The 26,875-nt window shown below is 33.7% G+C and overlaps 1 long non-coding RNA gene across 6 annotated transcripts in view; it reads right to left on the reverse strand.

Annotated features, from left to right (window-relative positions):
* Positions 1-26,075, reverse strand: part of LOC141423977 (uncharacterized) — a 233,855-nt gene extending 207,780 nt beyond the window's left edge. For all 6 annotated transcript variants that reach the window (XR_012448744.1, XR_012448750.1, XR_012448743.1 and 3 more), the window contains exon 1: positions 25,845-26,075. This is a non-coding gene — a long non-coding RNA (uncharacterized lncRNA). The remainder of the gene's footprint in view (positions 1-25,844) is intronic.
* Positions 26,076-26,875: the final 800 nt, after the last annotated feature.

Here is a 26,875-nt window from a genome sequence, read left to right on the forward strand (position 1 = left end):
AATGAAGAAGTCTGAATCAAGTGAGCGGATTGATCAACATCAATATCCTAGTTTTGGTTTATACTATAGTTTTACAAAATGTTACCATTAAGGTAAGTTGATAAACTGCAGGGCATCACTCTACATTTTTTCAACTGTTTATTCATCCATGATTATGTTCATAAATATTCCAGTTTTATAAAATACTGCTTGCAATATGGTTGCTAACTGTATAAAGTCACTTAAAAAGAGACAAGAGATAAGCATTTGCCTAAAGCTGGGGGAAGGGAAGAAGAGAAAGTGATTGCTAATGGCTATGATTTTATGGTGCATTAATTATATCTCAGAGAAGCTATTTTTAGAAAAAGAAGATTGAGAAAAAATTACAACATTGAATTTCTGTGTCAAGTTTTTTTTTTTCTCCCAAACTTGTTGAGTTTCCTAAATATAGCTTAGGTTTTAACCCCATTTAAACTGACTTTTTAGGAGATTCCAAGATGGCGGCTAGAGGGAGGAAGCAGAAAGTCAGCCTCCTATAGTGAAATCTTGGAGAGATGCTGGAGACACACTTTGCAGGCATAATTACTGAGAACAGGAATAACTTTGACCCCTCCACACCTCCAGCCAGTGCAGAGAATCTCCACTTCACGTTAAATGGAGAAACCAGGAGGGCCCCCGGGCCACCAGTCACCCATGCCCAGATGGCTTGGGAAGATGCAGACCAGGTGAGCTTTGCACTACCACAGTGCTCACACAGACAAGCCTGGGCCAGAGCAGCATAGTCCCCTGGACAGACTGACCTCCACCCAGGGAAAAGAGAGAAACTGGCTAATAAGCAATAAGAACAATAAAGACACCCAGAAAAGAGGGTGGGGCACCCTGAGTGCCAAAGATGGGGGGATGGAAATCCTTCCCAGGACTGTAAATAAACAAGCTGGGCGGGCCAGAGAGGCTTTGGCAGGAGCGGGGGCGCGCACCCACCCAGCAACCAGGAGCGGGAAAGCTTGTGAGAGTGGCGAGGGAGGAAAACTCCACAGGAGAGGAGGGAAGACCCACTTCCCACGTGAACTGTAAACAAACATGGTGGCTGGCAGGAGCAGCAGCACCGCCCAGTAATCAGGAGCAGGAAAGCTTGTGAAAGTGGTGGTGTGAGGAAAACTCCACAGGATAGGGGGGAAGACCCACCTCCCACATGAACTGTAAATAAACATGCAGCCTGACAATGTGGGTGCAGTGTCACCTTTCCCAGTGTGCTTGGAAAGGGGAAAGCTTGTAGCAGAGGCTCCCACACAGTAGAACTCTGAGCAAACAAAGCCTTCGGGGCCAGGTAAGTGCTAAGCTCACCCTAGAGATCTGCATAAATAACCCCGCCAGCAACAGCAGGCTGACAGCAGTGGGCAGACAAGCCACAGCTGCAGATACCATTCTCAGAACTGTCTCCAGATTCTTTTTTTTCTTTTTCTCCCTACCTTTGATGAGAGAACAACCGAATTACACCTGCATGCCGAAAAACTTACTGAAACTGTATTGCATTTGAACCTGGACACTTGGTGGGAGTTTTCTTTTGTGTGTGTGTGTGTGTAGTTTTGTTTTACTTTATGTGTCCCCTTTGATGAGACAACTACAGAACAAGATCTGAGGCACCATCTCCAGGATTGGAGACTGAGACAGACACCCAAATTATTAAGACTGAAACTTCATTGCATTTGAACTTGGAGGTTTTTTGGGTTTTGGTTTTATTTATTTATTTTTTAAAATTTTCTATTTTCCATTTTATTTTAATTCATTTTTATATATGGATATTTCTTTCATTTACTTATTTTTTATTTTTATTCTTATCTTTATTTTTTATTTTTGGTTTTCAATCCTCTCTCTGTCTCTCTAATGTCTGTTCAGCTTAATGTCAATTAGTACACTAACACTCCCTGTTTATACCTTTGAAACTTTCTTGTCTGATACCTTGTTCTGTTTTCTCCTTCTTGTCTGTGTATTTGTTTGTCCCTATTCTTTAACTTCTTGCTTTCCATCTCAGCTCACCCTTCCATTCTAAATATTACCATTGTTATTATTACAAGCTAGAAAATACTTAATTGCACACAGACCAGGGACAGTAACAACACCAAGGACAATGAAGGGAAGACAGAAAAAAACAGGGAAACCAGTTTCCCCACAGCAAAAAATTCTGCAAGGGATTCTGCACACAGAAAGTGAAACCCAACTTAACCATGAAAAGACAGAGAGCACCAAACAACAGGAAAAGTTAAAGCAAGACAGTAGAGAGTAACCTCAACTTAGGTACACACAATCAAACCTTTAAACAACTAAGACAACTAAATGACAGGACTACCACATAACTATCAGTACTAACGCTTAATGTTAATGGACTTAATTCACCCATCAAAATGCAGCGCTTGACGAAATGGATTAAAAAGGAAGATCCAACAATTTGTTGCTTACAGGAGACCCATCTCCTGGACAGAAATAAGCATAGGCTAAGGATGAAAGGCTGGAATAAGATTTACCAAGCCAATGGCCCCCAAAAACAGGCAGGAGTAGCAATACTTATCTCTGACAAAGTAGACTTCAAACCTACATTAATCAAATGAGATAAAGAAGGACATTCCATACTAATAAAAGGGGAAATAACCAAAAGGAAATAATAATCATCAAACCGGTATGTACCCAATGTCAACGCACCCAATTTCATCAAACATACCCTGAAAGACCTAAAAGCATATATAAACGCCAACAGAGTGGTTGTGGGAGACTTTAACACCCCATTATCGTCAATAGATAGGTCATCCAAACAAAAAATCAATAAAGAAATTCAAGATCTAAAATATGCAATAGATCAAATGGACCTAGTTGATGTCTACAATATACATTTTTCTCAGCAGCCCATGGAATCTTCTCCAAAATAGATCATATCCTAGGGCACAAAGCAAGTCTCAGCAAATATAAGAAAATAGAAATTATACCGTGCATACTATCTGATCACAATGCAGTAAAAGTAGAAATCAGCAACAAAAGTAAAGACAAAAAACATGCAAACAGCTGGAAACTAAATAACTCATTACTTAATGAAGAATGGATCATCTATGAAATAAAAGAGGAAATTAAAAGGTTTCTGGAAGTCAATGAAAATGAAAACACAACCTACCAGAACCTATGGGACACAGCTAAGGCAATCATGAGAGGAAAGTTTATAGCCATGAGTGCCTATATTAAAAAGACTGAAAGATCCCAAATCAATGACTTAATGATACATCTCAAACTCCTAGAAAAACAAGAACAAGCAAATCCCAAAACAAATAAAGGAGAGAAATAATAAAAATAAGAGCTGAAATCAAAAAAATAGAAACAAAAAAAACCATACAACGAATTAATGAAACAAAAAGTTGGTTCTTTGAAAAAATAAACAAGATCGATAGACCCCTGGCAAACCTGACTAAAATGAGGAGAGAAAAAATCCAAATTATAGAATCAGGAATACAAAAGGGGAGATAACAACAAACACCATGAAAGTCCAGGAAATCATCAGAGACTACTTTGAGAACCTATATTCAAATAAATTTGAAAATCTTAAAAAATGGACAGATTTCTAGATACATAAAATCATCCAAAACTGAACCAAGAGGAAATTAATCACCTGAATAGACCTATAACACAAAATGAAATTGAAGCAGCAATCAAGAGTCTCCCCAAAAAGAAAAGTCCAGGACCTCATGGATTCTCTGCTGAATTTTCTCAGACCTTTAAAGAAGAATTGATACCAACCCTCCTTAAACTGTTCCACAAAATAGAAAGGGAAGGAAAACTGCCAAACACATTTTATGAAGCCAGTATTACACTTATCCCAAAACCAGGCAAAGACACCTCCAAAAAGGAGAACTATAGGCCAATCTCCTTAATGAACATTGATGCAAAAATCCTCAACAAAATAATGGCAAACCAAATTCAACAACACATCAAAAAGATTATTCACCATGAACAAGGAGGCTTCATCCCAGGGATGCAGGGGTGGTTCAACATATGAAAATCAATAAATGTAATAAACCAGATTAACAGAAGCAAAGACAAAAACCACTTGATCACCTCAATAGATGCAGAAAAAGCCTTTGATAAGATCCAACATCATTTCATGATAAAAGCTCTAAGAAAACTAGGAATAGAAGGAAAGTACCTCAACATTATAAAAGCTATATATGATAAACCTACAGCCAGCATTATACTTAACGGAGAAAAACTGAAACCATTCCCTCTAAAATCAGGAACCAGACAAGGATGCCCACTATCTCCACTCCTATTCAACATAGTACTGGAATTCCTAGCCAGAGCAATTAGGCAAGAAGAAGGAATAAAAGGAATACAAACAGGTAAAGAAACTGTCAAAATATCCCTATTTGCAGACGACATGATCCTATACCTTAAAGACCCAAAAAACTCTACTCAGAAGCTTCTAGATACCATCAATAGCTATAGCAAGGTAGCAGGATATAAAATCAACATAGAAAAATCATTAGCATTTCTATACACTAACAATGAACAAACTGAAAAAGAATGTATGAAAAGAATTCCATTTACAATAGCCTCAAAAAAAATCAAATACCTAGGTGTAAACCTAACAAAAGATGTGAAAGACCTCTACAAGGAAAACTATACACTTCTGGAGAAAGAGATTGAGGAAGACTATAGAAAGTGGAGAGATCTCCCATGCTCATGGATTGGTAGAATCAACATAGTAAAAATGTCTATACTCCCAAAAGTAATCTACATGTTTAATGCAATTCCCATCAAAATTCCAATGACATTCATTAAAGAGATTGAAAAATGTACCGTGAAATTTATATGGAAACACAAGAGGCCACGAATAGCCAAGGCAATACTCAGTCTAAAGAACAATGCAAGAGGTATCACAATACCTGACTTCAAACTATATTACAAAGCAGTAACAATAAAAACAGCATGGTACTGGCACAAAAACAGACATGAAGACCAGTGGAACAGAATAGAGGACCCAGATATGAAGTCACACAACTATAACCAATTGTCTTTGACAAAGGAGCTAAAAATATACAATGGAAAAATAGCAGCCTCTTCAACAAAAACTGCTGGGAAAACTGGTTAGCAGTCTGCAAAAAACTGAAACTAGATCCATGTATATCACCCTATGCCAATATTAACTCAAAATGGATCAAGGATCTTAATATCAGACCCCAAACTCTAAAGTTGATACAGGAAAGAGTAGGAAATACTCTGGAATTAGTAGGTATAGGTAAGAACTTTCTCAACGAAACCCCAGCAGCACAGCAGCTAAGAGATAGCATAGATAAATGGGACCTCATAAAGCTAAAAAGCTTCTGTTCATCGAAAGAAATGGTCTCTAAACTGAAGAGAACACCCACAGAGTGGGAGAAAATATTTGCCAGCTACACATCAGATAAAGGTCTGATAACCAGAATATATAGGGAACTTAAAAAACTAAATTCTCCCAAAACTAATGAACCAATAAAGAAATGGGCAAGTGAACTAAACAGAACTTTCTCAAAAGAAGAAATTCAAATGCCCAAAAAACACATGAAAAAATGCTCACCATCTCTAGCAGTAAAGGAAATGCAAATTAAAACCACACTAATATTCCATCTCACCCCTGTTAGAATAGCCATCATTAGCAACACCACCACCAACAGGTGTTGGCGAGGATGTGGGGAAAAAGGAACCCTCTTACACTGTTGGTGGGAATGCAAACTAGTACAACCACTCTGGAAAAAAATTTGGAGGCTACTTAAAAAGCTAGACATTGATCTACCATTTGATCCAGCAATACCACTCTTGGGGATATACCCAAAAGACTGTGACACAGGTTACTCCAGAGGCACCTGCACACCCATGTTTATTGCGGCACTATTCACAATAGCCAAGTTATGGAAACAGCCAAGATGCCCCACCACTGATGAATGGATTAAGAAAATGTGGTATCTATACACAATGGAATTCTATGCAGCCATGAAAAAGAACAAAATGTTATCATTTGCTGGTAAATGGATGGAATTGGAGAACATCATTCTGAGTGAGGTTAGCCTGGCCCAAAAGACCAAAAATCGTATGTTCTTCCTCATATGTGGACATTAGATCAAGGCAAACACAACAATGGGATTGGATTTGAGCACATGATAAAAGCGAGAGCACACAAGGGAGGGGTGAGGATAGATAGGTAAGACACCTAAAAAATTAGCTATCATTTGTTGCCCTTAACACAGAGAAACTAAAGCAGATACCTTAAAAGCAACTGAGGCCAATAGGAAAAGGGGACCAGCAACTAGAAAAAAGGCTAGATCAAAAGAATTAACCTAGGAGGTAACACACACAGGCACAGGAAATTAACGTGAGTCAACTCCCTGTATACCTATCCTTATCTCAACCAGCAAAAACCCTTGTTCCTTCATATTATGGCTTATACTCTCTCTACAACAAAATTAGAAATAAGGGCAAAATAGTTTCTGTTGGGTATTGAGGGGGTAGGGGGAGAGGGAGGGGATGGAGTGGGTGGTAAGGGAGGGGGTGGGGGCAGGGGGGAGAAATGACATAAGCCTTGTATGCACATATGAATAATAAAATAAAAAAAATACACTGACTTTTTAGATTTGAATATGTTCCTCAACAATTTTTGACCTTACCAACTGAATGGACTGAACTGAATAAAACTCTGGGAATGAATTGTGAGGCCAGTTACTCAACATATGAGAAATTGAAATGGCTTTTATATAACACATTTCTGTTCATACCTCCTCAAGTAGCCCAGGTTTTATTATTCTCTGATATAGAGAGACTATTGAGGTAATATCATTTCTGCCCACTTTTTCCTCTGATAGGTCTTCCTTTATTTGTTCCAGTACCAGTAGAACCCTATCTTTTTCATTAAGTATAAAGTAAATACATTGTTTTTAGGAATATAAATTGGTGCAGTCACAATGGAAATCAATATGGTGGTTCCTCAAAAAACTATAAATAGAACTACCGTAGGATCCTGCTATACCATTCCTTGGCATAAGGAATAAGTCAGCAGACAACAGAGAGAACCTGCACACTCATGTTTACTGAGCGCTGTTCACAATAGCCAAATTATGGAATCTGACTAGGTGCCCATCAATGGATGAACAGATAAAAAAAATGTGACTGATTTACACAATGGTGTCTTATTCCACCATAAAGAAAACCAAAATTATTCTGTTTGCAGGAAATCAATGGAACTGGAGATCATCATGTTAAGTGAAATAAGCCAGATTCAGAAAGACAAATATCACATTTTTCTCTCATATATGGAATCTAGATCTGAAAAAACAACAACAAAAGGATATGAACATACAAGAGGACTACTGACAGGCAGTGGAAGAGAAGGTGACAGAGGATAAATATGAACAAAGTATGTTGTATATATGTATGAAAATGCCACAATAAAAATACTTTAACAATAAGGTAAATTTTTTTCACAAAGCAAATTATAGTTGAGTTTTACACCAAAATTGGCTTTTTTATAGCACTAAAAATTAAGTGTAATAAAGTTGGGTACCTAAACTAAATTATAAAGATTAGCTTAGTTTTTGGTGTGAAATGAATGACAATATTTCAGGAATGATATGACTGTGGAGACCAAGATTCACCTGTTTGTGTGCTTTTTAATAATTGCAGTTGAATATTTTGATATGATTCTTTCTATTATATTGAATGTCAGGGTTTGTTCTATTTATATAAAGTAATACATAGTAATAATTTACTTCTTAAAATTTGCAAACTGAATTCTTTTGAGCAATGACAGATTGGTCTAATTTAAGAACAGTGTTTCAACTTTTCAAAACTTAATGCTATAAACAAAAAAAAAAAAGAATGTAAATTATTTAGCTTACCTTTAATTTTGCTATACATTGTATGATAGGTGTTTATTAAGTGCTTACAAAGTAATGAATATATAAAAGCCTTAACTATCATAATCTCAAGTTTTGGACAATTTAGGAATAAATTAAACATACTAATTTATGTGCATTTAAGGCAATTCTAACAAACTAAATACTACTAGTATGTTTGAAATTTTGGTGAGCTCAGCTGGTGTACTCCCAAACTTACTCTTTCAAGCTGGTGTTTCTTCTGTTTAGAAGTACAATGAAGCAAGCCCTAGCTAGGAAAAGGTCTGTTGCTTACTGGGAACATGAAGTAGATAAAGAGCCAAAGGATGCTTTCAGGTGGAGATGAAAGCCATAAAGTGTGTTAATTAAAAGGAACAGATTCATTTATCTTTGTCTTTTTACACCTGGACAGAGATGCTAAGAGCCATCTGTCAAAACTGCATGCAATGCAATAAAGGGCATTTTGTTGATCTGCAAATAAATTAAATGACTTGGATGGGATTTTAGTGAAAATATGCACAGCTGAAATTTGCAAACAGTCAAGTTTGGCATTTCCTTCTACAAGCCTTGGATGGGCCTCTTTAGAAGGCTACTCTAGAGAATTTTCCTTTCCTCTCTTCTTGCAACATGGCCATTCAGTCTATTTTTTCCTCTTAAATACTTGATGCATTCTGGATCAGTAGGGAATTAGAAAAGAGTTCTAACCAATCACCACCATGAAAGCTTTGCCTGAAATGAATTAAAATGGAGAAAATATGAGTTTTTATGATGTTAAGTATGGGTTTTCAGTAAAATTGATGAAAATGAATTTTTTCGGATACTGACAAATTGAGTAAGTCACTCACAGTAGGATACTGTCCCAATTTTTGACATCTTACTTTTTACTTTTCCTTTCACAGAATAAGACATGGAACTCTGGAAAAAGAGAAATCATTTTTACTATCTCTTTCTTCAACTTTTGTTTAAGAATGAAATGTAGGAATAAAAATGACAAATATTAAAGTAGAAAACTAAATTCGAAAGTGAAATACAATTTACAATAAAATATTTCATTATGGAAATAATAACATAATGTTTTAAAAATCAGAGCTCATGAAAATCATGCTGAAAATTTCATATAAAATGTCCATTTTGCTGTATCTGTTTACATGTTTACATCTCTTACATATAAATATCTGTTTACAGGAGTGTTTACAAAGCTAAAAACATTCATTGAAATAAAATATTTCTATGACTTATTCATTTATGCCTAAATATTTATAATTGTATATATTTGGTCTCTTCAAGAAAGAAGACCTGAAAATAATATAATTCTTTCTAAAGAAAATCACTAAAAATAGAGAAATTTAAGTTCTTATTGGTGATATATTCTGAGTTTTCTTAAAACCGATAGATATAGAATCAAGACATTTCTTATCTTCTTGCAGTATATTAAAACATTAAAAATACATTTACAAAGAGTAGAATTTTCTGAACAGTACAAAATCCCAGAAAACTCAGTCCTCTCAAAACATAATTAGAATGCTTATATTATAGAAATCACCTTGGTTTATTTACTAATACCCATGAATTGCTTGCAAAAGCATTGTACATATGTAATATATACAGTGTTTTCAAGGTTAAAAGGGGTTTTCTCAAAAAGAATGTAACATTCTTTGTGACCTTGGGCAAGTTATTTCTCTTCTCTGGGCATCAGATTCCCTGAGGTGCAACATTTCATGGCACAACAGCTTTGAAATTCATAAAATGATTTTTCACAATGTTGAAAAATAGCTGAAATTTATTATCTCAGGACTGTTTATTCAAGAAAAGTGACTGAATCTTGGCAAGAACATTGGGTATTATGGCATTTTAAATTGCCTTATTTGGTTCAATGGTAGTCTATAAAACTGTAGTCATGAAAACAGTAATTGTGAAAAACAGTATTCCACCTGTCATGATAGACAGGCAGATAGGTCTGGAGCCTCTCACAAAGGACCATCTTCAGAGTATTTTCACTATTTTACCTACCTGGCTCTCTGGGATAACTATATACTTATGACTTACATTGAGTTGAGTTGAACTTTCTCTATAAGGAAAGTTCTATTCTTAGGACTTTTGTCAAAAAAGTTAAGGACAATTGTTAAATCTTGCAATTACCAAAGATAGATCAAACCAATTTGGAAAAAATAAGAGATTTACCAAAAAAAAAATAGGATCAAAAGAGGAGAATGTTATTACCAGGGAGATATGAGAACTCCGTGTGATAGAAGACTTAGAAAAGTTCCAACATATCTAGGAATCCATATGCATGTGAAAGGCGGTGCACCTGCCCAACCAGGAAAGTCCTTAATCATTCATAACTGGCATCTTTTGAGACCATTCATAAAACAAAGTGAAGCTGATTCTGAGTTTTAAAAGTTTCAAATGTGAAAGCCTGTTTCATCATACAAATGCAGCACCTTGTAAGATAGGCATTACAGGGATCTCTGCCTAATAACTAGCTTATTATAAAGTAACCAAATAGAGAGTTCACTGGCAGATTGGAAGAGGGAACAGAGACTATAGAATTACTCCTGGAAAGTCACAAAAGAAAAAACAGAAAAACAGAAGTAATAACAATTAAAGCAAAAATAACAAAAACAGCCAGACACTGGGGGAGGGAAGAGGAATATGAATTGTTATTTGCTACATTATATTTTTTAGATGTGGTTTTAATAGAACAAAAAGAGAAAACATGCAAAAAATGGGAAATCATGACCTATGACCTATGCAGGGTGGCAAAAAAAAGTGAATAGAAACTGTCTTTAGGAATACAAATTTTAGTCCTTTAAATAAATGTTTTTGAATCAGTTACTATAAATAGAGTAAATAACTTAAAGGAATTGAGTTTTCAACAGTAAAGGCAGTGATATCTTATCAATGATATCTTTCTATCAATAGATAGAAGTTGGATGGAGAGTCAAGTATCTTGAAGATAACTCAAGTGACAACACCCAGTCTGAAGAACAGAAAGAAATAAAGAATAATACACAAAGCCTTGGTTTCCTCTGAGACATAACTGACAAATGAAGCTATGCATAATGGCCAACCCACCAGAAGAGGACAAAGACAAAAAAGTCATAAAGAGTCTTTGACAAAAAATTGTTCAGGTGTTTTTTTGTTTGATTTTTTTTTTTTTAATTCATCTCTACATCATGGACGTTCAAGATAAACTTTAAGTTGAAGAATTATTCTCTGGTGACCTTAGACTTACCCAGTTATTCCTCTTTTTTGCTTGCAGCTCAGCAGGATAAGTTGAATGTGCTAAACATGAAATATCCTGCGATAAGGAGAAACTGCCTAAAATAACCCAGACCTTGTTCCTGTTCTTCCTAGACAATGTAATATCTTCAGTTAGGAGACACAGGTAGAGATAGCTTAAGATTTGTTCCCCTCTCCCCAGAAGACAGGATGTCCTTCAAAACTTTGCCTAGTTAGTCACATGGCCTCTGAAGTATATAACCCAGAGTAGATGTCTTTTAGGGTCCTTCAGCTGTGGTACAGGGATGCATGTGGAGTTAAGCCTCCATCTACCTGGGGCAGCTTTCTTGAGTCTTGGAGAACAAATTCACAATGGATCCTTGGCTTCTTTTGTCCTGTGTTGCCTATCCTGTAGGAAGTAAATGCTCCTTATATAACTTGTTGGATATAAACATGTTCTGTCTCACCAGACTCAAGCAATGGTTACACTGCAGGGCAGGAAGTAGTGGGGAGAAGTGTTTTAACTCCTATTCTTGGCATAGTGATGATCTCTGCTATATTCCACAAAATGGGAGTTCTTCCTTGGGATTGATATTAGGGAACCTATTTAACACAAATAGGGTCGATTCAAGGAGATTCATACCTAACACATTAGAGTCAAATTTTTTAAAGACAGGGAGTAATTTCTTGAAAGCAGCAAGACAAGAATGACTCACAGAGTACAGGAAACCTCAGAAAGTCAGGTAGATAACTTCCCATTGGGAATAATGGAGGTAAGAAATCATTGGGATAACATATCCAACATATTGAAAGAAAACAAATGCCAGTCAAAAATCTTACATCCTTCAAGATAATTATTCAGAATGAAGGAAAAATTAAGACATTCCCAGATTAAAAAAAAACAATTTATTGTGAACGTGCCTGCTTTACAAAAAATAGTGAGAATCTTAATGCGAAATGAAGAAATATTAGATAGTAATTGGAATCCACATATAGAAATAAAAAACACAGATAAAGGTAATTGTGTAGGTAAATATAAAAATACAGTATATGTATTTTGTTTGTATTCTTTTATCTGATTTAAAAGACAACTTCATGAATAATAAGTACAAGAGTATTGATATGCATATAATGTATAAAAATCTAATTTGTATGAAAATAATAAGAAGGGAAAAGGAGGAAGTAAACCTATATTGGAGCAATGTTTTTATGTATTATTAAAACTAAATTGGTATAAATTTGAACATCAATGCTTTAAGATGCTAATTGTAATCACTTTAATAACCACTATGAAAAATAAAAATGTGGTAAAATATAATAAGAGTATTAAAATGGCATAACCAAAAAGATATATTGAACAAAAAAGTAATGTAGGGGATATAGAAAAAAATTACATACACACATACAAATAATAGCAGTTGTCAGAAGAATATCTTGTCTTTTCCGTCATTAGATTAGTATAAATTAGTTAGAAACTTCAATGAGATGCAGAGGTTAGAGGAGTAGGTAGAAAGATCATTTACATAGTGTATATAAGAGACACATTTTATAATCAAAGTTACTCATGTTGAGAGTAAAAGAATGGGACCTGATATACCATGGAAACAGTATCCAAAAGAGGGGAGGAGTGGCTATAATGATGACATACAAGGTAAATATTAAGACAAAAATTCTTACAAGAATCAGAGGGATATTTCATAATGCTAAAGAGCTAATCCTTTAAGAAGATAATGTTAAAAACACATATGCATCTAACTAAATAACCTAAAAAGAAATGAGACTAAAAATTATGGCTATTTATTACTATATATCTCTTGTATCCTAACCAGCTTATCTTTCTGAATTTCTAAGTTCTTGAGTTCCTCATGTGATCTTAGCTATTGGGATGCCTTAAGGTTAACATTACAAAGTAACTATTAAACACTTTTTGAGCAATAATCAATTTGTATGTTGTAAGCATCTTAAATTCTATGTAGAAAAAGTTTCAATGTTTCCTTAATTGTTTCTTAATTGGTAGCAATGAGATGCTTTTTAATTACACTCTAATAGCTCAGAAAATAATGGCAAGAATCGCCAAATGGAATTGTATAAATTAATGTTTCTGCACAGAAAAGGAAACAATTGCCATCATGAAAAGAGAGCATACAAAATAAGAGAAATCTGCCAGTTAGCCATTTGTCAAGGGATTAATATCCAGAATATATAAAGAGCTCAAAAATTAAATAACAGAAGAACAAATAATACAATAATGAACAAATGAATAAATCCATAAATGGGAAAATGAAATGAATAGATAATTCTGAAAAGAAGAAGTACAAATGGCCAATGAATACATGAGGCAATGCTTACCATCTTTATCCATCAAGAAAACAGAAATCACAACTACACTGACATTCCATCTCACCCTAGTCAAAATGGCTTATCATCAAGAAAATAAACAACAAAAAAATGCTGGCAAGGATCCAAGGAATAAAGAACACTTCCACACTTTTCATGGGAATGTAAATTAGTATAGCCACTATGGAAATAGCTATGGAGGCTCCAAATAACTAAAACGAAGATAGAATTGCCATATGATCCAGTTAAACCCCTCTTAGGTATAAAGTCACAGGAAACTAAAACTTCATGCAACGGAGATATCTGCACACCTATATTTATTATATTATTCACAATATCCAAGTTATGGAATCAGCCTAGTTTCCTATCAATACTTGAAGGGATAAATATAATTTGGTATATCTACACCTATATCTTATATACACAATATATATACATACATACATATTTACACACAATGGAATATACACACAATGAAATGATAAAGGAAATGAAATGTTATATTGTTTTCAGGACAACTGATAGAACTGGAGATCATCATGTTAAATGAAATAAGCCAGACTCAGATAGAGAAATACTGCATTTCCTTTGATATGTGTAATGTAGTTATTTTATTTTATTTTTTTAAATAAAGACATGAAAATAGAAGGGGGAATATTCAGGAAGGGGAAGAGAACCACTGAATATGGGGTGGGGGACCAAGAAAGGGTAATGGGAGGAAAATATGATCAAAGTAAATTATGTACATGTATGAAAATATCATAATGAAACACATTATTTTGTATAATTTATATGTGTGAAATATATTAAATTAAAATACTTGTAAAAGGATTCAATAATAAAAGAACCCTTTATGGGCAGTGGGTTCCCTATGTGAATATATATTTTTTATGTAGATAAATAGATGAGCATCATCATCTATTTTTTAGTGGTTCCTCTAAGTATCTTTTACAAGTACTTTTTTGGCATTAACAAGTGTTTAATTTACTTTAATAGTTCTGTTTATTGTTATTAAAACTTGCCCTTATGATAGCAGCCTAAATTGTTCTACTATGGAATGTTTATACATGGTTAAAAATTTTGGTCTCATGTTTAATGTTAGCAAAAATAGTTTGTTTTATTAATACCTGATAACTGTTCTGATTTATTTCCTTAGCTTATATTTCTAACAGAATTATTGGATAAAAAGATATGACGTACTTAAAATTCTTGCTATATAGAATCAAACTGTTTTCTTGTCATATTCATTATTTTGTAAATAACTACACTTATCCTAAGTAACATGCATATATATATGTATGCATATTTAATGATGGTACAATAATGCCTGCATGTCTGTCTGGATAATGGGTGGTACACACATGAGAGAGATAGGAATAGCAGTATAAAGGCTTTAAAAATCAAAATAATCCTGGAACCATAACCCACACAGGAGGCTGATCAAAACTTACTTGCTAATGCTAATCTGTTTTATTACCTACTGAAATAAAATATTAATATTCAGTATAGAATTACATAGTTTTGTTACATAAAATTTAAAATTTCAAAATATGATCCCAAATTACTAAACATATGTTGAGACAGGAAGTTCTCAATTTACTTGAGTAAAGACAATCAAATTGTGTCTACACCAAAATTATGTTGAAATGAGAGTTATCTGACAAAGGATGCAAACCAAATCTTCTAAAATCACAATAGCATTTGATTAATCACAATACTACTAAATGAATGGAAAAAATGAAAGTCTCACAAAAAAATAGAAGATATAAAGAAGAAAATGTGTTAATTTTGAAAATGAAGAAAAAATTCTGGATTGATAGCCAAATGATTGATTAGTATAATTGAGGTGAAAAAAGAAAGACATTGAATCTGAAAATAGATCAATACAAATTATGAAATCAGAAAAAGAGATTCAGCATAAAATATATAAAGCTTTTGGATCCATAGAACATTAACAAAATATCTAACATTGGTGTCACTAGACTCCCAAAAGTAGAGGAGAAAGATAGAAATGTCAAAAAAATGTTTTGAAGAATCAATACTGGTAAATTACTCAATTTGGTGAAAGGCATAAGCCTATAGATTCAGTAATTTAAGTTGAACCCCAAACAAAATAAAGTCAAAGACATTCAAGCTCAGCAAAGCATACTCAAACTGGTGAAAATTCTTCAATAGGCAGTCTTGAAAAATGATTCATTATCTATAGAGGAAAATGATTTATGATGAAGTAATTTCTTACCAGAAATATCTTTACAGTGATTAAAGACACAAGCATTGTCAGAAGAGGAAAACAAAACAAACAACCATGGCTATCTATAAGAAACTCACTTTGAATATATTAATATAGATAGCATAGCGAAGTTCTTAACTAATGCAAGCTCTTTTCTGCTGCCCAATCATATACATTATAAGAAAGCTAGAGATCAATATCCCTAATCAACAAAGATGAAAAGTCTGCTACAAAGTATTAGCAAATAAACCCAGAAGTACATAAAAAGGATTGTACATTGGGGTTTATCCAGAAGTTCAATTTTGGTCCTATAATTGAAAATTATTTTATGACATTAATCAGTTAACTATTAAACCCTTTTAAACCACATAATTATTCCAATAGGTGTAAAAAAACTTGACAGTATTCAATATCACTTTCAATAAGAAAGACAAATAAAAAGTTGATAAACAAAGGGAAATTCCTTAATGTGATAGAATTAGTCAATGTCTGAACTGTAGTGTTGTAACTGTTTTTGCTTTTCAAAACTCTAAAACTTCACTACTGAAATGAATGAGATTACTGGATATAAATTATATCTTAATTTAAAAGACAAAATAATGAAGATAAAGCTATAGACCCATCTATCTATTCATGTACAACTACATGTTAATCAATGTTTTACCCTTAAAGTTCTAAACAAAAATTCTTATGAATATTAAATGTTTCAAATGTTTTCTTGGAAATTTAACTTAAAATAATTAAAAATTCCATATTCATCCTATTGAGGGATTCAGTTTTATTGTACTCCTGATCACTTGGTGATATCAGATCTCCTTAATAACCAAAATGACCCATATTTATTTTTTCATTCCTAACTCTAGGTTTTCTGATCACAATCTTTCTTTATAAAATTTCCAAGAGCCAGGAGCTTTGATCAGACAAACAATTAAGAAGCATATCTATGGAAGACAGAATAATTGCCTTAATATAAAATATAGTATGAAGAACATAGAAGTGGATACATACATAGTGTGACAAGAGTTTTTTCAAGCACAGCATGCTAATCAGATATTCCATCTCTAGTGATCCCTTCAAGAACAAATTGCTGATATCCTGAAGTTTGAAACTGAGCTCATTAGGAGTCAATGCATTTATTGACTTGACATCTATCATTTTAGCAATTAAAGAGAATAAATTAACTCCAGGACAGACAGGCTAAAATATACTAGCATATCCTTCCCATGTAGACGATACACTTTTTAACTTACCGTCAGATTAATCCTTCTAAAATGTCATTATTTGATTATTTGATTTTGTGTTTAATGTTGTAGTTCATGTTGAAAAACAGGGTTTTAGAATGCATTAGCTTTCAAGTTCCTTTTTAGTTTATTAGATTCTTCATTAACTAATTCTGGGCCTTTTTGTTCTACATTCTTCCCTTCCAATTTTTTCCTTATGATTTTCTTCCAACTACTCTTGGCCATCCAAAATGCATGATTTTTACTTAAGCTATTTTTGATTGGCTTGTTTTCACTTTGAATAGGGTCTTGCTACATAGCCTGGACTGGCCTCAAGCTCATTACATAGCCCACGCTGGTCTTGAAGTCACAATTCTCCTTCCTTAGCCTCCCAATTTCTAGGATTCCAGGTGTATTCCACAAAATCCATAGGCCATTTAATAGGACAGCATTCTAGTTGCAAACCTAACTAGAAGTAGAAGAGGTGCTCAAATGGGCATTTGAAGAGAGTTTAACAATCAGAAAAATGGTACGCTAAAAATATGAAAAGATGATGAAGCCTCTGGGACCAAAAGTGGGAATGATCATTTCACCTAGACCTGAAAGGACAAGGGAAGGGACAGTTGCTGGAGTCCTATGAGGGGTGTTTTCTTACAAATGGGTTCCAGAGAGAATCTATAGCTTGAGAAAAAGAATGTAGGAATGGCCTCCTACAGACTGAATGGGAAGAAATAAAGGGACTAAATTTCTAATGTCTCTTCCCTGCCTCTAAGACTCCCATGAATCAGGTTCAAATGGAAACGCTACAGGTCAGGTCCACTAATTCTAACTTTTAGCCCTGAACTTGTGCAATCTGACTTCAGATACCGATGCCAGATATTGACAATTGGTTTATTGCATATGTTGTATTCTATAGCACAGCACTATAACCTTGTGGGACTTTTCTCTCAACATTCTCTGCAATTGAGTATTCACTATTACATTTCATCATTTTCTTACATGCAGAGATTCAGAGCAAAGGGTGGGTAAGGCATTGAATTCTTTGAGTATAAGCCCAGAGATAAACTACTTTCATGTAGGATAAGTGCTTCAGTCAAAGACAATACTGTATGTGAAGAATTAGCCATTCTAAAAGTTCACAAATGGCAATGGTAGTATAAGTTCTGAATCAGAATAGGCAAAGTCATATCTCATTTTTGTATGTTTCTCTGGTGGCCCCTCCAAGATGGAAACCATTCTTTGCAATTGGCTGTCATACTGTCAGTCTGTCTCCCAGTGGTGTGTTGCCTCACCTCCCTGTAAATGCTATCATATAGGAATTAGTGTTGGCCTCGTCTATGGACATAGATGATATTTATACCCTTTGCAGTCAATTCTAAAATGTTTACCTCATACCTCCCTTATAATGAATATATATGTATATGAATATATTTCAAGAGAGATAAACACATACATGCATTGCATATATATGAATACACATATGTATATACATATATATATATATATATACATACATACATATATATAGCTACATGATAAGAAAATTCTAAATCTAACCTTTCTCTTCTCTCCCTCCACTGTTACGGTCTTCATATCTGTCTTCCCTCAGGTTCCCAAAGCAACCTGACTTTGTAAAACTTGACAAAATATCTCTTTATTTATTATATCCAAAATTGTTTTCTTATGAATAACAAAATTATCTTCTCATTCTATTTTACTTTGTGGGTAAAGGACAGAATTATCAAAAGAAAACGTTCATCACATTGTCATATTTTACACAAAATCTGCCTGACATTAATGGCAATGTCTCTTTGTCACCCAGATGCATCTGCTATATTCTGACCTCATCATAGCAGTGGATGAAGTGTGGCAAAATTTGTATGTGTTTAGATGATTAAAATTTTCTACAAAGATTTAGGCAATGTGAGCTGTACACATTGATTTATGAATTTATCTGAACATGGAAAAATGTGGCATTTGCTATATAAACCCCAAGGGTTGGAAGCCAGGATTTCTTTGGGTGAACACCAGTGCATAACTTATTGCCGATGGAAAGCTGCTAAGTAAAAAGTTTACCAAATTATATTCATAGAGGTGAACAAAGTTTTGCTTCCATTCCAGCCAGTTATTATTCTTCAGTGATGAAATTAAAAACCGATTTGAAATGAAACATTTTTTACTTGACATAGTCAGTAAAACTGGGTAGGGTTAGAAATATAATATTAACAATTCTTTTTATCTGTTATCATTAATGTGTATATATGGCCTTGTCAATTACACACATTTTTATTAAGGAGTTAAATGATTTTGTTAGTTTTTTCATTGCTACTAAAACCCGTCAAATTGACAGGAAATCAAAACTTCCATTTGAGTTTTGAAACCCAGTGTTTTGTTTTGTCAACAGGGAAAGAAGATGCACTTCCTCCTTTTCATCTATAGGCATAGATTACACATTTTGAAATTTAAACAGCTTGCAATGTGGAGTTTTTGGCACAGTCATTTAATTTTTTTTTATGAGGCATTGCCTCTAGTTAACAGCAGTAAAATGTTAATTTAGTCTTTAATAGGACATATTTGCATTATAATTCAGAACAGTTTTGGTATGCTAATTCTGAAATAAAAATAGTTCTGATTAATGAAAGAATCAATAAAAAAAGCTAAAAGATATCTGAAATGACAGAGTGATCAAAGATGCCACAACTATATGATTATGTAAGCATAATGTTAAATGCATTCCCAGTATTATATGTTAAGTGATGTCAGGGAATTATAAATGAAACTCCTAATTGATAACATCTAAAAGTATGCACATTGTGCTGTTTTCCATGCTATTACCTACTTGTACACATTTTTTAAAAATCAATGAATACATTAAAGTGTGTCTTTCTAATGTACTGACTTTATTTTGTAAATAATAGGAAAAACCATCATTTTAAAATGTCAATTGTTTTCTTTAGTTTTCGCTGGTTAAATTCATAAGACTTTAAGCAGAGATTGTTGTAATAAGGAAATATGAAAATAAGGTTTAAATATTTTCTCTTACTTTTAGTTGGTAGGCTAAAATGGTTTATTCAATTTATTTTTATTGGTTTCAAATTGGTTCATAAAATACAGATGTAGGAGAAATCCAATAGCCATCATATGTATGGCTTTTTCTCTACTTCTTCTTGGCTCACACTTACATTTATTAAATTTTCTTATGCTACATAGTTATGATTTGACATGTTCTCATAATTCATGTCCATAATTTCTATGGCACTCAGAGTATGTTTCAGTCTTAGCCTGTCTCCTGAAACATTGCAATCCTTAATAGCTATAAGCCTTATTTACTTTAGATTCTATAGGTATATCTTAAGTTTGTACTTGAAAAAAACAACTTTTGACTTATTTTTGCATGAGGCAACAAGTATCCATGAAATTGTAAATGTAGTGTTCTTGTTCTACTTTTCACTAGAGATTTTCATTGAATTTATAGGTTTGTAAGAAAGGGCTACTTCCATATCTGCCAGTACATTCAATTCCACAACGTCATACTTACTTCACAACACCTTTGATAGAACTCGAGGTGAAAGTATTGTACAATCTATTTGTCAATTGAACTCTCTGTCGAAGATAGTTTGGCTCTCATTTCTCTTGTCAATATCCTTGGTAAGTGGATCTTAACTGAGAACACTAATAACTGCATGTGCTGAGATGATAAGAGGGCAAGAAAAATAAATAGGATATCCACTTGTGAATATAATCCACTTGTGAATAATAATTAATTAGTTATGAATGAGAATTAAAGGACTGTATGTGCATTCTTGCTTTCTGATATTAGAGCTTAAAACACCAGTAAAATTGTGCTTTTGACTTATTAGGATCTTTCTCTAAATAGTTTAAAGTAATTTTAAATTATTATCTTATTCACTATTTGAGTTTGTGCATTCCTAACCTTCCTACATGGTAAATTTGATGATATATCATCTAAAAGAATAATATATTCTACATAATATATAATATTCACTGTTTACATTTTCCAAATATATTTGTTTCCTATATGATTTATATTATTCATGATTATCTGTTATTCTAATTTTACATAGAATATTAGCTGATTAAAAGAAGGAAATACTGTAATTATACTTTATTTGCATTGGTATTTTCAATTTATCTATTTAGTGATTAACCCATTGGCAAAGATTACCTTCTTCCTCATTTCATAAAACATTTGATTTCCAAATCTTTCTGAAAGTATTTCAGCAAAAATTTTAAATTCTTAACTATATCACAATGTTACATTCTTATATCTTATCAGTGTTTATGAATTGGGAATCAGAAAACTAGCTAGTAGTACATCTGAGTGAGGCAGAAAAAAGATACATGAGTCTTTTGTAGGAAAGATGACAGCAGAAATGATGTGTTTCTCACAGCAGTTACAGCTGCATCAAAAGAGGACTAAAAGGTTTTGGGTAAGGAAAGGGATGCACAGGGAAACTTCCTGACCACCTTTAGGCCCAAACAGTCAAATTTATGACAAATAAGTCGTTCAAAATATCTGTCATTGATTCTGGATGCATCCTTACTTAATTTTCGCATAAGAATGTTACAACAGAAAGGAGATATTGAAAGTGATGGGATATTTCTCATATCATCCTCCGCGTTGAGGCTATCCTGAAAATACCTTTATTTTTTTCTGCCAACTTGAGAAATGTCGATTCTCTATCTTATTAAAGTATTCCACGTGCTGCTGTCTGAAGACATGGAAGGTCACTTAGCAGAACTCTGAGTAGTACTGGCTGCCAGTCTTACAAGTGTGTGTCACCTAAATGATAGTTTTGAGTTAAATAGCTCCATATTTCTTTACTACTCACTTGATTTCATTGAGATAAGAAATGTATAGACTGAGAATCAACCAAGGAACACATCACGTATAGCATACATGCATCATAAACACTGTATGAAGCAATTTAAACTGTCATTGCCATGCAGTTCTAGGGTATGAGAATAATATCAAGGACCATGTAAATGTATACATGCATTATTCTGTAACAGGTTGTAGTCTTATTAGTTGAAATCTCAAGTAAGCCTCAAGAATTTTAATGTACTCTTTTATGTCTATTAAGGCTTAAAAGCTACAATAGAATAAACATTTAAAAACAGACAAAAATTAGATTAAAATGACAAGCCTGAATTGAAACTCATTGCCTGGTCCTTCATAACCTGCATTATGCATTGTAGGGAAGAAATGAAAATCTCAGCATCATTTATGATTTTGTCCTTTCCATTGTTGTTCATTTGAAGTTATTTTTGTGTGGTAAAGTGCATACTGAGGCCTATGGGTGAATTTAATTTTTTCCTGTTTTATGAAATGGTTAGATACCCAAAAGACCTCTCTTCAGAGAGGTCTGTATAGCAAAAGAGAACTGAAGAGAGAGGTCTTTTGGGTATGTAGAACAGATTCATTCCCTGAAGAGAGAAGGGCCTGAAAGAGCAGACCCTCTGCAGCACTGGAGGAAAGTCAGAGTGCAGACAGAACAGCATTGCTGAATGCTGTATGGTAGAAATTGGCAGCTGGTATTCATATCATAAATCTACCAAATGCTGAGGATGGGAAGTTGAGAGATAACAAGAAAGCAGAGTCCTTCAATGAAAAAACCCAAGGAGACATAATACTAGATTATGGTAGCAGGCACACAGACTTTTAATTTTAAGTTCTTTCTCAGCCATTTTATTCTATTCAGGCCTTCAATAGATGGGAAGAGGTCTTCCCACACCAGAAAGGGAAATCTGCCTTCTTCAATATACCAATCCATGGGTAATTTCATCCAGAAACACCCTCATACATACACACAGAAATAATGTGTAGAAAAGTATCTGTGCACCCATGGTCACAGTCAATTTGAAATATATAATATTAACCACCACACCTTGTTTCCTTCTCTATTGAAAAAAAATGGAACAAATCAGAATAGAAGCAAAAGAGTCCCCACAAACTTCCCACATGCCATCCATCACTACCAACCTTTGTGGCAAAATGCTCTGACATTATACCTGCTACATTTGAATGCTCTGCATGCTATAAGCTAAAGACAACCCCTGAAATCACACAATACATTACATCTACCCTTGTCTTTTCAAAAAACATTTTTATTAGCATGTATTTATTATACAAAGGGGTTTCATTATTATATTCCATACACACATACAATGCACATTGGTCAGATTCAGTTCCTTTATTGCTCTTTCTTATCCCACCTCTAAGTCTGCTGGATTTAGTGGCTTTGGGATTTGGCAGTGATTTGGTTCAGCAGTAACTATTTATAGAGAAACTGCTGTGCACCAGACATTGATCTACAAGCTGGAAACTCAGAAGACCTGGTTGCTGCCTTCATAAAACTTACCACACAATTGAGACAACAGACTTATGTGATTAAACATATGCAAAGTTTATTAAATAACAATCAGGCTAAATAGAAGGAAAAACAGAATGGCCAATGTGAAGGTGATTGCTTCATTAAGAGAAAAAAAATACGGCAAATCATTATTTGACATTATTTGCCAGAAATATATTTCCTAGTAATAAATGGGAAGCTTTTATTGAGATACCAGTAAGTTGATTACCACTTATTAGATAAATGATTTGCCTCTGAAAAAAATAATTTTAACAGGTTTCATTCTTCTATTTTCATACATTGTGTACAAAATATTTCAACTATATTCATGCCCCTTTAGCCCTTACCTCTTGCCCTCATCTCTTCTGCTGGTACCTACCACCAAACAGAACCTGTTTTACATTCCTGTCATTAATCTTTAAGGACTAGATTCCATATGTGAGAGATAACATGTGCTATTTGTCTTTCTCAGTCTGGCTTATCTCTCTTCATATATTGATCTCTAGTTCTGTCCATTTTCCTGAAAATTGCATAATTTAATTCTTCTTCTGAGTAATACTCCATAATGCATATATACCTCATATTCTTTATCCATTCATTTGTTGGCAGGTACCTAGGCTGATTCCATAATTTGGTTCTTGTTAATATAGTTGCTATAAACATGGGAGTGCATTTATCTTGAATATATGTTAACTTAAACTCCTTTGTATATATGTCCAGGGTTACTCTTGCAGGATCATATGGTAGTGCTATTTTTACTTTTTAAAAAAACCTCCATCGCTATATCCATAGTGGCTCCATTAATTTGCATTTCTACCAACTATAAGGGTTCCTTTTTCAGTATATTCTTGCCAGCATTTGTTGTTTGTTTTCCTGATGCTAAACTTTTTAACTGAGGTAAGATAGACTCTCAGTGATGTTTTGATTTGCATTTCTTGTGTGGAATAGAATGTTGAATATTTCTTAATGAATTTATTAGCCATTTAAATTTCTTCCATTATAAACTGTTCAATATATTGGCCCATTTATTAATGGGTTCATTCTTTTGGCATTTAATTTTTAGAACTCATTATATATTCAGGATATTAATCCTTTATCCAATGAATAACTAGCAAATATTTCCTCTATTCTATAAGGTTTTTTTTATTCTGCTAATCATTTCCTTTGTTGTGCTTTTTAATTCAATGCAGTCACATTTTTCTGAGCAGTTGGGATTCTATTCAGAAAAGCTTTATCTATGCCTGTATTTTCAAGGGACGTCCCTATATTTTTCTCTAGCAGTTTCAGAGTTTCAAGTTGTACATTAAGATTTTTGGTCCATTTTGAATTAACCTTCATATAAGGTGAGAGATAGGGTTTTAGTTTCAGTCTTCTACATGTTTTCTCAATACTATTTGTTTAAAGAGTTGTCTTTTTTTCCAAAATGGGTTTTTGGTAGCTTTGTCAAAAATCAGATGATTCTACTTATGTGAGCTTATTTCTAGATTTTCTATTCTATTTCAATAATCTACATGTATATTTTTGTGCCAGTACCATGCTGTTTTCCTTACTATGACTTTCTCATATAATTTAAAGTCCGGTATTTATAGTACCTCTCCAGCATAGTTTTTTTTGCTCAGAATTGCTTTCATTCTGTAGGGTCTTTTGTTCTTACAAATGAAGATTAGAACTGACTTTCTATTTCTGTGAAGAATGGCATTGGAATTTTGATGGGTATTGCATTCAATCTTTAGATTGCTTTTGGTAGTATAACCATTTTCACAATGTTAATTCTGCAGATCCATGAATATGGAAGATCCTTCCATCTTTTAGTGTGTTCTCAATTTTCCAATCAAAAGACACAGACTGGTGGATTGGATTGAAATACAAGACTCAACCATTTCTTTCAGAAAAGAAACACATTTCATTTACAAAAGTAAACATAAGCTTAAAGTGAAAGGAATGAAAACAAGTTTCCAATGAAATGGAGCCAGAGAAAAAACATAAGTAGCCATACTCGCATCTGACAAAGCAGACTTCATACCAAAATTAGAGACAAAGAAAGTCATTTCACATTGAGAAAGGGAACACTCCATCAGGAGGATATAGCTATTGTAAACATACATGCACTGATTGGCACATTCAATTTCATAAAGGACTAGACATAAAAGCTCAGGTAGACCTCAACACAATAATTGTGGGTAAATTTAATACATCACTCTCAGCCATCGTTAGGTCATCCAGACAAAAAAATCAATAAGGAAATTTAAGAATTAATTGACACTGTAGACCAGATAGACTTAACGGTCATCTACAGAATTTTCCAGCCGACAGTCACAGAATACACATTCTCCTCAGCAGTCCAAAAAACTTTCTCCCTAAAAAAGCAAATCTTAACAAATACAAAAAATTAAAATACCTTTCCCTATTTTATTGGATCACAATGGAATAAAACTAGAAATCAATAGCAAGAGAAATACAGAAAATATTCTGACACATTGATTCTGAGCAATTCACCTTTGAAAAATCAGTGGGTGATTCAAGAAATAAGTGACAATATAAAAAATTACTAGAAACAAGTGAAAATGAAAACACTACTTACCAGAAATATAAGGACACAGCAAAGGCAGGTCTTAGAGGAAAGTTTATATCCATGAGTTCCTACATTAAAAAAATCATACATACTTTACAGAGGATTTTAAAAGGTGAACTGTTACTAGAAAGCAAGATCTCAAGCTTGGTTTAGATTCAGAGGGAAGACTTCATATACAGAAGGGAACCTGGCAAAAAAAAGATCAAGTCTGGATCTTTGTTGCTTTTGTCCAAAACACATTGTCAGGACAAGCAGGCATTTATACTAAAATAAATCAAAACAGGAATGCAAAGTCATAGTTCAATTAGTTACATAACACGATGGCCTTCTGCTAATATCAGTGACAAATTCCTTGTGTGTATCAGCTCCAATTTTTTCCTAGAAGTTGAAATAGAACTCTGTGAGGGGAAGTTGGTAAAACTGGGAAAACTTTATAAAGGTCTCAAATTTCTTAGCTGAAAAATGGATATGATAATACTACCACAACATTCCTTAATAGTTGTGGGAATTTCAACATTTTAACATTTTCTATACATGTGATTTGTTACTTGTGTTTTCTTATACTAAAGACTGCTAGATGTTCATCAGCAGGAATTTTTCTCTTCTGAGCTCATCAGTTCACTGAGTCTCTATCCTCTCTTTATAGATATATGTATCTGCAATGAATCCAGTGAAAATGTGATTTGTGTCACTTCTGGACCAACAATAAAGAAACAAGTGCTCTTCTCCATGATCTCAGCCCCTTTCTATTGGGTGGCTATGAATGGGAGCCAGACATTAAAGGATGGTAAATGAAATGATCTATATCCTTGAACTTGTCATGCAAGGGAGCCTCTTACTAACCCAGGTATCCACACCAGCTTCTGTATATCTGAGTAAGAGAGAGATATCTTCTTTCTATTGTGCACACTAGAGTGATTTCAACACCACTACTTCAGTTGAACTCTGCATATCTTACAATTGAGTTTTAGTAAAACAATTATTACATTTCTATTGTGTCTTTTTAAAGTGTGGTATCCTCTTTCATCAGAAATCACTAG

This window comes from Castor canadensis, chromosome 1, assembly GCF_047511655.1.
Source record: "Castor canadensis chromosome 1, mCasCan1.hap1v2, whole genome shotgun sequence".
Taxonomy (NCBI): domain Eukaryota; kingdom Metazoa; phylum Chordata; class Mammalia; order Rodentia; family Castoridae; genus Castor; species Castor canadensis.